Here is a 12,896-nt window from a genome sequence, read left to right as displayed (position 1 = left end):
GTTCATCTGTTCTGGAAGTGCTTGAGCTCAGGTGCTATTTCCCAAAGTTGTCTGCAACACGATCTCCCATCCCACCAGCTCTGCTTACGTGACTTCGACACCGTTCGTCGTGGCTTCGATCCCATAAAGAGATGGGATCTGTGTTTCTTCCCCTTGAATCTGGCTGTGCTTATGACTGTGCCTTATGACTGCACCCCCTGGAGAAGGAAATGGCTACCCACTCCCGTATTCTTGCCTAGAAAATTTCATGGACAGGGGGGCCTGACAGGCTCCAGTCCAAGGGGTCCCAAAGAGTCAGACACGACTGAGCATGTACACACGCACGCATGTCTGTGGCAGTAGTGACCCTCTGTGACTTCATCTGGAGCTCTGAGAGCCACATAAGCAGCCTGACTGCTGAGCACTCTGTCTTGAGGATCCCAAGCTAGCGCCCAGGAGTGACTCCATAAAAACAATTAGATGGTAGCCCTGCCATTCCAGGTCAATACTGGCCCAGTCCCAGCTACTGGCTGACCGCCACCCCATGAAAGAACCGCCACCCCACCAGCCAAGCCCTTCCTGGAGTCCTGAGCTACAGACAATTCCTGAAAGAGAAAAAAATAACTTATAAGAGAGTGAGATTTGGGATGACTGATTACAAAGCACTAGATAACTGATAACCTACCTCTAACAGCAGAATCCCAAAGACCCATCTCAAACTCACTTTAGGTTCCCACTTCTCACTGATTCTAAGGTACTGAGCTTGACTGAGCCCTTGAGCTTCCAGTTCCCGAAATTTGTTTAAATAAATTCATTGTGTCTGCCCATAACATCTATTCCTCCAAAACTGTCCCACTGATGTCTTCCTTCCTAAGTTCTCTTCCTGGCATTGAGGAGTCCAGGCTCTCCTCCTCTCCTTGTTTATTTTCACCCCCACTCATGGAACTGTCCCTAAACTCTGTATCCACAGGAGCTCTTAGACCCAATCCTTCCTCGCCTCTCTGCACCCACGTCTAAGTCCACTTTCCCAGGCCCTTACCCGGGGCTGCATCAGCCACCTCCCGACCCCTCATCCTTCCCACCTCCCCACACACAGGGCAGGAAGGACTATTTTGTTTGTTTTACACCCATGATCTTCCAGAAAAGACTCCAGGCAGCTTGAGCACCAAGAATTCTCATCCTCAAACACAGGGATAACCATTCCCTATGCGGGGAACTGAAGTAGTCTACCCCCAGCGTTCCAAGAATCAAATGAACACCCTCTGGTTATGGGTCCCTGGCCTCCACCCACCACACGGAGCTGAACTCGGAAAGATACCAAGGCTCTTCCTCTGGAATGACCTTTTCTCTCCCCCACACCCTACCAACTCCTGGTCACATTTGGAGGCCCAGCTCATTTGTCACCTCTGCTGGGAATCCCTCCTCACCCCCTTGGTCTGTCAGTCACCTTCTCCCCGTGTGGTGCCTGCCCAGCACCAACGTTTATCTCTGCACTCACCCACCTCGCAGACTCAGAGCACCTTAAATCAGGGCCTCACCTGAACCCATCCCCCGGTTACTGCTTGTGGGATAAATCTATTGGTTCTTCTCCAGGAACATTCTCTCTGTGCAGCTCCCCTCCTCACAGGAGCTGACATCACCCCACACCCACTCTGAGGCCTCCCTCAGCCTCTCCTTGAACAAAGCAGGACCCCTCGTGCAGCTGAAAGCCCCACTCCATAGCCACCTGCCCTGGGAAGAATGCCCCATCCCAGGTTTACGATTCCTCCCATGCTCAAAGGCGCCTCTAGAAGCATCTGTTCAGCTGGCCAAGCCTTCGCAGCTTGATCTTCACACACTTCTCAGTCAGCCCTAGTTCCTCTTTAGGCATCAAGCACATTAGCGGGAGGGCTGGTCACAACTTTCCCCAGCTCAGAACAGTTTTCCCCGAATATGGTTCTTATGCCTGGAGGAAACGCTGCTCTCCAGTAACATTAGTGAAATGGATGGTGATGTTCTTAGCATCCTAGGTCTTACACTAGAAAAAGCATTAATACTGCTGAATCCCCAGTTCGAGAATGATGTGTGTTAGTTGCTCAGTCATGTTTGACTCTCTGCGTCCCCATGGACTATAGCCTGCCACGCTCCTCTGTCCATGGGATTTCGCAGGCAAGAATACTGGAGTCGGTTGCCATTCTCTTCTCCAGGGGATCTCCCTGACCCAGGGATTGAACCCAGGTCTCCAGCGTTGCAGGCAGATTCTTTACCATCTGAGCTACCTGGGAAGCCCTTCGAGAATGATGCCTGACACTTAACAGGAGCTCAACATTATTAGCTGAATGAACGAAAGAAATGACCAGTCAACCGGCTCAGCCCTGACATGAAGAAGCTCTGGTCTGCCAGGCCCCTCCACACCAGGCACTGAAACCTGAGAGGCTGTACAGCTCCCCTAAGGTAACGAGCAAGCCACTGAGGGAAACGGGAACCCCCATCTCTTGGCTCCCAGTACATGGCCCTCCTTTCTGCCCAAGTGGGTAGCGTCCTCACCACCTACCCCTTCCACATTCCAAAGACAGCGTCTCCACAAGAAGTTCTGGATGGTATCCAGGAATATTTTTCTTCCTGGCTTTAAAACAAATTGTGACAAATGGCTCTACAGATCTACTGGGCCATGAAGCCAAGCAGATGGGACTGCAATTCACACTATTAACTTAAATTCCACTTGATGCTAATTTCAAATTAGGGCATTTTATCTAGAAATTATAAAAAGCACTTTGAGAGGGGGATGTACTTGTAAATAAATTTGCCAGCAGATTCGTTTACAAATCTAGTTGCTCCTGGCCACCCTCAGTGATCACAGATTTTTTCCCCACTCCCCCTTACTCTCCTCCACCAAAAAGTCCTGACTCATGTAAACAATGATAGATTTTTGGGGTCCACTGGTCTAACCACCCACCTAAACTTGATTCCTTGTGTCTGCCGACCCTCTCCTGGCAGAGACACGTCACCACTGATAGCAGCCCAGGTGGGAAAGTTCTACTGGAAAGTTCTTTACTTTGAACTGAAAGTGGGCTCCGGGATGCTGGACAAGCCCAGTCTATCACTCATCCATTCAATGGGTAATAACTGAGCACATTCTAGGCACCGGACACTGAAGCAGGCACTGAGGCTACAAAGAGACACACAGAATAATCCTGACCCTCAAGGAGCTTGCCACCTAGAAACTCAAGCTTCTTGAATCCCAGGCTGACTAGCTGGAGATCCTTTGTAGCTGTGCATGACATGGATTCGGTCTCTTTCACTGTTTCTTACAAACAGGCTCCAGTTCACCTCTGTCCCACCAAGGGTGTAGCGCAGAACTTCATGCCATTTCTGACACGTGGTCTGGCCAGCACAGAGTATGTAGACTACCATACCCCAGTTCCAGACACCACATTTCCTTTAGTTGCAGACAAGACAGCTTTGTTTGGTGGCCACATCACCTGGTTGATGCCTGAAAGCATCAACCCTCCATCCTTCCCACAGCCTCTCATTCCCACATTTGGGCTGCTGGATTCAAAACCTTGCAAGTATTTTTGTCCATCCTACTGGGATCCAGCCCATCAGCCCGTCTACTCCTTCATGATCAAGACACATACTTGCTGTCCTTTCTTGTTTTAAAGTCATGTACATAACTTTAAGTCATTTGGAAGAGTATGACCTCTACCTTCATCAAAACAGACTAGAACAATGCAGAAAGGTAGAGGACGGAATCCTACAACACCTAACTCAGCCAGAGAACTCTGACGATGATGCTTGGGAATATTATTTCCCCGCTTTTGTCTTGCCTGTAAGTATGTGAGATCACAGTGCCTCTTGCTGGCATCCACAGTAGGTATTATTAATAAATACACCAATTTGATGCCAAATTCTAAGCCATTTCACACCTGGTGGCTCAGACAGTAAAGAATCTGGCTGCAATGCAGGAGATCCGGGTTTGATCCCTTGGTCAGGAAGATCCCCTGGAAAGAGAAATGGCAACCCACTCTAGTATTCTTGCCTGGAGAATTCCATGGACAGAGGAGCCTGGCGGGCTACAGTCAATGAGGTTGCAAAGAGTCAGACACGACTGAGCGACTAACGCTCTCACACTTCTACACATATTAAAAGTAAAAAGTTTAAAAAATGTTCTCATTGCTATCTTCCCTCTTTTTGTGGCTTCCTGCAGAGCAACTGGTGAGAAATCTCAGCGATAGGCTGCAGCTCGCCCTGCCCTCCTCCACCCCTTCACCGGAGCCCTGTCCCTTCCTCGCCAGAACCTCTCCAGTTCCTCTGCCACCATTACCAACCTGATCCACCTGTCTTCTCTGCAATCTTAAAGCTGTTTAGCAAATTTTAAAACTTGTCTCCTTACTGCCACTCTCCCCCTCTGCCCCAGTCAGTCCACCCAGTAACTCACTGCCACTTAAGTCCCCGGCAGCAGTTTTCCGCCATACGCATAATGGCCCACCACTTGGCCCATCCCTTCAAGCCCAAACTCCTCCTTTTGGTCCTCAAGGCTTCCAAATTCTAGCCCCTCTCCCCCACCTATCTAATCTGACTCCCACCAGCCCTTCCAAAATTTGCCTTTTTACCCCAAGTCTGCTATTAGTCATTTACATCTGTCTGCTATTAGTCATTTGGTCTTGCTTCCAGTGTTTTCCATCCTCCAGTGTTGAAGAGCTAAAGAATAAGGAAAAGAGAAAGAGGAAGAAGGGAAGAGAGAAGAGGAAGAGTGAAAAGAAAGAGAAGAAAAGAAGAAAGCAGAAAAACGATGACAGCATCTCCCTGCCAGGCCCTGCTATAAATGCCTAGCACACAGGACAACACTGAGCCTTGACAACAACAGGAGGCCAGCTGCCATCCTCATCCTCATCTGCAGATGAGAGTGGCACTGAGAGGTTAAGTAATCTGCCCAGGGCAGACATGGAGTCTGTATTTGGAACCACTCCACATGCATGATAAGTGTGGGAGATAAGCGTGGGATTAAGCACCACCCAGACAAGGAGCCAACTGTGAAGGTACTGGGGGAGGCGGGGTCAGTCTAGAGAGTCAGGGAGGGTGTCACACGGAGGTCACCTTGATCTGAGTCTTGGGAAGCAGGAGTCGGGCAGGCAGCCCAGGAACAGATACGGGGAGGTACTTATGCCATGTGAGAAGCCAGGGCACGTGCAAAGCCAGAGAACAAAGGGTGAGTTCACCGAGAGGGCTGGTGAGGACTCTGGCTGGAAGCAGGGCTGAACGGAGGTGGCTAGTGAGCAGAGATGAAGATGAGGTGAAGGGACTAGATCTTAAGAGGTCTGTCTAGCTATAGTGGGTGCATGCTCAGTCACATCCGACTCTTTTGCAACCTCATGGACTGTAGCCCGCCAGGCTCCTCTGTTCACGGCATTTCCCAGGCAAGAATACTACAGTGGGTTGCCATTTCCTTCTCCAGGGGATCTTCCTGACCCAGGGATCAAACCCTGCTCCTGCATGGCAGGCATATTCTTTACCACTGAGCCACCCAGGAAGCCCCTTGTCTCGGTACAGATGGGCCCTTAATCCTGTGACACATCAGATCAACCACTTCTCTTCTCATTATCTAAACCCTCCCTCTCCCAAGGCCTGTGAGCCCTACTCCAGTGCAAACCAGGTGTAGAGACAGGTGTTAACCAAGTTCAGGTTTTGTAGGACCAGTCCACATACAGGCAAGGCAGGATGCCCTCCTCACCTTCTCCAACAGGAAAAAGAAAATACAATGCAACTGCTTCTTCTGTAAGCTTGTTAAGTCAAATCCTTAGGGCTTCATTGCTTGGCTTTTTCTAACTATCAATAGAAGCATCTGGAAAATACATGGAGTCATGGACTTCTAGAAATACATTAAATTTAGGGGGCAATTTGTGATCTAGTATCACTAAATGACAAAGGAAATAAGCATTTTCTCAGGACTGGACAAGTGTGTTTAGCTTCAGTTTAGATGCTGACAACATCAGGTGACACAATGACCATCTCAGGCTCATCAAATGAAAAACAATTAAATTCAATTTTTGAATGAGGAAGTATTTAAAACGTATAGAAAATATAGAGAATAATAAATACCTGTACACATCCAAGACTGTCAAATCCTCATATTCTGCCTCACTGGCTTTAGAATTTTCTTTCAAGAAAGAAGGCATTAGAGACACTGATCAAGTCCCTTATTTCACTCCCTTCCCAATTCTATGACCCCACCAACTCCAGAAATAACATCCTGAACTTGGTATTTATTACTCTCATGCATTTTTATGCTCTTACTATATATGCATGTATCCAAAAACATAGTTTTGGCATGATTTAAAACTTTTTAAAATAGCATCACACTGTAAGCACTCTTTTGCATCTTTCTTACTCGGCAAAACATTTTTGAGAGTAATCCTTGTTGACATATGTCACTCTAGTGAATTCATTCTGATTGCAGCAGATCATAGATCACTGTAAGAATATTCATCATATGTATCACAAATTTTAAATTCATTTTTCTGCTGATGAACTTTTCAGAGCTTTCCAACATTTCACAGCAGTAAATGTTCTTGTAAATGTTTGTCTGGAGGTATCATCAGTCACAGGAGACTTGGCCCAAATGGCTCTGCAACACTGGTGCACCAATTTCATATTCTCAAGGTCAGTGTTTAAGTATTCTTTCTATATCTTCCTCAACTCCTGGTATTGTTCATCTATTACACTATCACCAATCTGATAGGGATGAAATATTATCTCCTTGCTATTCTGCAAATTAACTTTAAATGAGAAAATAATAGGATTGATGCTGAAGCTGAAGCTCCAATACTTTGGCTATCTGATACAAAGAGCCAACTCATTGGAAAAGACTCTGATGCTGGGAAAGATTGAGGGCAAGAGGAAAAGGGGGCAACAGGGGGATGAGATGGCTAGATGCCATCACCGACTCAACAGATGTAAGTCTGAGCTAACTCCAGGAGATAGTGAAGGACAGGGAAGCCTGGCGTGCTGCAGTTCATGGGGTCACAAAGAGTTGGACATGACAGAGACTGAACAAGAACAACAACATTATTAATAAATGCAGCTTAGTAGGCAAGAATTTTCCACAACCTGTGGGAATAGAATGTGTGATCCTTGGATTTTCTGGAAAATAATACAGGAAGCATAGGGAAGTGAGAGAGGGTACAAATAAAACAAGATTAGCCATAAGCTGGTAATTGTTAGAACTGAGTGATGGGTGTGTAGGGGTTCATTATCCTATTTCTTCCACTTTAGTCTATATTTGAAATTTTCCACAATAAAAAATTAAAATACAGAAAAGCAGTTACAGCATCCAGAGCAAAGAAAATGTGAAGAAGAGGCACCTCTGTGCCAGTGGAAGGAATACGCAGCCTTCAGAAAGGGCAGAGCCTGGAGCTGCAGGGAGCAGAGGACAAAGGGAAGCTGGAGAGGGGCTTTCAATTGTGTTGTGACTCAAATCAGGAACATTATTTATGAAATGTTTTTGATGACCCTTCACAAATAATAAAATGTTATTACCTAATAAAATGTTATCATCTTTTTATTTTGAAGGAAACAACCTTTATTTCAGGTACATGGAAATGTCATTTCCTCCCTCTGATACTCAGAGGTTAAGTGGCAGGACAATTGAGGGTATGGACTTTGGAGTCAGAAATACCTATAAAATGTTCTGATTTTACATGTACGATTGATACAATGAGGACCATTCAAAAATCACTGAAGTTTTTGTTTCATGAAATTTTACTCTGAACTACAGAACATTTGTTTTCATACTCCCAAATTTGTTGTTTAATATGTGAAAGGGTAAATGATGTAATGAGTTAAATGGTGTGACCTGTTACATCATTTTAAAAAAATTTGTTTGATGAAAAAAAATTGGCTTTTAAGTCTAGAATGACTTCAATAAGGATAAGAGGTCATACTACATATATTTGAGTGAAACTGCAATCATGATGAATCATATGAGAGCTCTGGATGCCTCCAAGCAGGTAGACCTGAGTACCCACGCTTAAGGGGCCAGGGATCCAGCTAAGAGAACTGGTCAGGATGCCTAGGATGTAAAAGATAAATCCCAAAGAAACACAGAGTGGGATTCTAGACAAAGCAAAATTTGACCAGAGAACTAAAAATTCTTGTCACACAGGAAGAGGCAGATTAGTTCAACTGGGTTAAGAAAATGTGGAAAAGGAAAAGCCTCAACCAGAGGTACAGCCAGTGGTTCAGAACCGGGACTCAGGGTATCTGAAGCATCTTGAATGGCAGGAAGTGGCTGCGGCAGGCAGGGGGCAGAGGCTCCACCGTAGTGTCATCAATCACAGCACCAACCAGGCCTCGGGAGCTCAGGTTGGCAGGTGTCAGCAGGGAGCCCCCAGGGCCACCTGCCAGCAAGCCCAGGGCAAAACCCACTTAGCCAAGTCGTTTCCAAGCTCCTCTGCAAGTTGCTGCCTGAAATCATCTCACCTTGGTGGAACTTGTGTCCCCCACATGTCTCCACTCACAGTCCTCACTCCCCCACTTCTGCCCCTGAAGCAATTATTCACTAACCACAGGGATCTGCCAGCCAGTAGCCAAGGCTGGGGGTCCAGAAAGTACAGTGTGAACAGTGAGAGGGGCCGAGGTTGTGGCGCCAGCTCCTCTTCGGAGGCATCGCGCTCCAGAGCCCACCGTCCGGTCCCATGCCCTCCTTTACAGAAGCAGCAGCTGAGGTCAACCTGTCCAAGGTCCTTGACCAGTTCCCAACAACAGGGCTTAGGGAAGCCAGATTCCCAGATCAGTGCTCTCATCCCTCCCACAGCGCCTCCTTCACCTTTCTTTTTTTTTTGGCCACGTGGCATGGGGATCTAATTCCCCAACCAGGACTTCCCTGTAGCTCAGACGGTAAAGAATCTGCCTGCAACCTAGGAGACCTGAGTTCGATCCCTGAGTTGGGAAGATCCTCTGGAGAAAGGAATAGCAACCCACTCCAGTACTCTTGCCTGGAGAATCCCACGGACAAAGCAGCGTGGTAGGCTACAGAGTTAGACACAACTGAGCGACTAACACTACTAATCAGGGATCAAAACGGTGCCCCCTGAAATGGAAGCAAGGAGTCTTAACCACTGGACCACCAGGGAAGTTCTGCATCTCCCCCTTTAAAAGCATTCTCCTGGTGCTGGAATCCTGGTGTTGGTTCTATTCACACCCAGGGTCACTGAGTTCTCACCTGGAGGGACCCTCGTGGCAGGACCTTCAGAGGCCTTGATTCACTCCCCTGCAGTTCTTTGTGTCCTCAACTCCAGGCTGAGTGTCAATAGCTCTCTTCTCTTTTGTGCACCTATTCCTGCCAGTCTAAGGGAGCAAGCAGGAAATTCCCAGGCCTGGTGCTCGGACCCTGACCATTCTCGGCAGACATTGCCTGGTGGCAGCCTGCCCCAGGGGCACCTATCCATGCCTGTTCCTCCTGAAGGTGCCAGGAAACAATCAGATCTAAGAAAGGGGAAGGGGAGGGGGCTGAGGCCAGATCATGGATGTAAGAAGGGCCTTCACACACTCAGGAGGCTTCCCCATGGGCATCGAAATCCCCAAGCAACAGGGATGCTATTCCTACTCCTGAGGAAGCTGAGGGCTAAGGGGTCAAGGATTCACCCAAGGTCATCAAGTCAGCAGGAGTCAGGGAAAGGGCAACAGCCAGGGCTTCCCACTCCGAGGGCAGGGCTCTTTCTGGCCCTGCAGGCAGGTTCACCAGTGGGCTCTGATCTCCCCAGACTTGTGACCCCAATTCACAAGTGCATGTGCTACAGGACAAACAGCCACACGTTCTCACTCCGGATATCACTGCTTTAGAAAGGATGACCCATGCTTCCTTCCATGGACCCCTACCAAGAACACCGTTCAGGAAATGTTGCCACAAATAAAAGAAAAAACTAACACCCAACCACAGGTCCTCAAAATCCTCCTCTCCATTTCCCCTGGAGGTCACATCAGCACAAACTGCACCCGCCTCTACTATTTACCAGCTTGGTCAAAACCTCAGCACATAACAAGAAAACAATCCAGGACCCTGCAGTCATTGGACACCTGTTCAGGAGTGTCCTAATCAAGTTCCAGTCCTGAGATGCCTATGAAGTTGCAGCCCCCACACAGCCACCCGGGCCTCAGCAGACCGCCCACCAGAGCTGAGCCTGCCCACAGCTCCCAATGGCTTCTGCTCCAGCACCGGCCTGGAGCCATCTTCCTCGGGCCATGATGGCCAGGGAAGTGAGCAGCTCAGGTGTGGAATGTTCCAGTGTCCACACTGCCAGGGGGTCCCAGTTACAGTAGGGGGAATCCACAGGTGACTCTTAGTTGTTAACCAGGTGAGGTCCAAGGGGAAAATGAGCAGAGGATGTCCATGAGGCATGGGGCTGTCAGAGGAGAAGGCTTCCCTGACTGGCTGGATGGCACCTTGGGAAAACCTCTGCAGCATCAACTGGAAACCTCTCCAGACATCCCCTCTTACAAGGGCAGGCTCAGGACTCATTAATGTGACTATGGGGCACTAATACCTCAGCAGCAAGTGACCCTACGGGATAACCAGAAAGGCCCGAGATATACCAATGTACAAAATCAAATGTACCAGGTCCCCTTCACACTCTTCTCCTGGGAATGTGAGATGCGCATCACTTTGGGAGACAATCTGGCAGCTTCTTATAAAGTTAAACACATACTCACCATATGGCCCAGCAATCCCGCTCCTGGTGTTTACTAGAGAGAACTGAAAACCTATGTCCACACAAAGACATAACACACAGAAAAGCAGCTTTATTCATAATAGCCCCAAACTGCAAACAGATCAAATGTCCTTCAGCTGGGGAGTGGAGAAACAAATGGTGATACAGCCATATAATGGAATACTACTCAGCAATAAATAGGAATGAACCAGACACACACAATCACATGAATGAACCTCAGAAGCATTTTGATGAGAGAAGCCAGATTCCAAAAGCTTCATAGTAAAAAAATTATTAAAATTTTTTTAAAAGCTTCATACTACATGATTCCATGTGGACCACATTCTAGACAGGGCAGAGCTATAGTTACAGAAATCAGATCAGTGGTTGGCGGACCTGGAGGTGTAGGGAGGGAATTTTTGGAGGTGATGGGAACACTCTATATGTGATTGTGATGGTGGTTTCCATGACTGTTTACATTTGTCAACACTTAGTGAGGTACACATGTAAAGCTGGTGAATTCTGTTGTATGTAAATTATACCACCATCAAGTGAATTAAAACAATACTAGGTTCCTTTTAGAGTTCAAAGAAGTGGCCTGGGCTGGTTGTGACTTGGAGAAATCACAAAGCCTTGCTGTGCCTCAACTGTGCCATCTGTACAAGGGGTGCATCACGGTCCCCTGGCTGAAAACTACAAGGGTGAAGTTGGAGGATGGGAGTCAATGCACAGAGCTGGCAGGAAGTGGGGCTCCATAAGGTTAGCTTCTGCTTCCCTCATCAGTGTGAGTGAGCGACTCGATGATCCATAGGCCTTCAACCAACCCCGGAGAGGGATGAACTGGAGCCCCTGTGAGGAACTGAAACACTGAGGAGGGTGAGGGACAAAGGCCACAGTCTGGTGGGGTGGAGGAGGGTAGGGGGAGGTCATGGACGTGGCTGCTGGGGGCAGGGCTGAGACCAAAGACAGCACATAGGCTGGTGGCGGAGCCCAGCACTTGACCATTTTGCTCAAGGCCAGCCTGGCTGTGGCCTGCAGGCCTCTCATTTCCTCTGCTTTAACGAGGGGCCACAGAAGTGCCTTCCCACAACTGCATCACCTCCCTATACAGCCGTCAGCTTAAACACAGAGCCAAGCCGGGGCAGGACAAAGTCTCCTTTATGACACACTGCGGTTCATTTCCACCCATTGAACCCTTGGGCACAAGCTCTGGCCGCTCCCCGTCACTTCCCACAGGCGCCAGGACAGAGCATTCCTCTGCCTGGCTTCTGGTTAAATGCCATCGTCAGAATCTTTAGAAGGCGGGGTGGGGCTTGGGGCAGGGGAGGGGTCAAAAAAAAGAATGGATCCAAAGGACTTTCCAGGAACTTTAAAAGCTTGGAAATTCAAGGTGTGGGTTCTCTACCAGGTCTAATTTTACTTAGAAAGTTCCTCTAAGCATAATACACTTTCCAGCCAAGACAGGGCTAGTTTGGGCTCCTAAGTAATGAAGGCGGGAGCTTCCTCAATTCTCTGAAGACAGCTAGAATGAGGCAGAAAGTGGCCGTAGAAAAGCATCCACAGGAAACTAGGATTGCCAGAGGCAGAATCAAGCGAGCTGTCAGAGGTGAAACGCAGAGAGGGTAGACGGCTAAGCTGGGCACCAAAGGAAACTGGGACAAAACCACAGCTCCCCAGGAAAGCCTGGCAAGTCTTCTTGCCTGTTACATGCCCTCGTTTCAGGTGTCACCAAGTTAGGCAAGGCCCCTCTCTCCCCAAACCGTCCCCGCCACCCAGTGATAAACAACGCCCTTTCCCCAGGCCAATCAAATTACATCCTCTCCGCCTGGCACTCACAGGGCCAGTGCAGGCTCTCTAGAGCAGCAGTCCCTAAACTTTCTGGCACCAGGGACCAGTTTTGCGGGAGATGATTTTTCCATGGGGGCGGTGGGGAATGGTTTTGGGATGATTCAAGTGCATTGCATTTATTGCGCACTTTATTTCTGTTATTATTACATCAGCTCCACCTCTGATCATCAGGCATTAGATCCTGGAGGCTGGGGAACCCTGCTCTAGAGCAAAGCCCAGCACGGTACACAGAGGACGTCAACACTGCTCCCTGAAGTACCAGGTGTGCTTGTGCTCAGTTGCTCAGCCATGTCTGACTCTTTTCCACCCCATGAACCGTAGCAGACAGGTTCCTCTGTGCGCTGGAGTTCCCAGGCAAGAATACTGGAGTGGGTTGCCACTTCC

At 48.3% G+C, this 12,896-nt stretch overlaps 1 protein-coding gene across 5 annotated transcripts in view; it reads right to left on the bottom strand.

Annotated features, from left to right (window-relative positions):
* IGSF3 (immunoglobulin superfamily member 3) overlaps positions 1–12,896 on the bottom strand; it is a 114,037-nt gene that overhangs the window by 78,392 nt on the left and 22,749 nt on the right. The gene's annotated exons all lie outside the window — the stretch shown is intronic.

Source organism: Giraffa tippelskirchi, chromosome 5 (assembly GCF_054371585.1).
Source record: "Giraffa tippelskirchi isolate mGirTip1 chromosome 5, T2T-mGirTip1v1.2.pri, whole genome shotgun sequence".
Classification (NCBI taxonomy): domain Eukaryota; kingdom Metazoa; phylum Chordata; class Mammalia; order Artiodactyla; family Giraffidae; genus Giraffa; species Giraffa tippelskirchi.
This window is presented reverse-complemented; position numbering and strand designations above follow the sequence as displayed.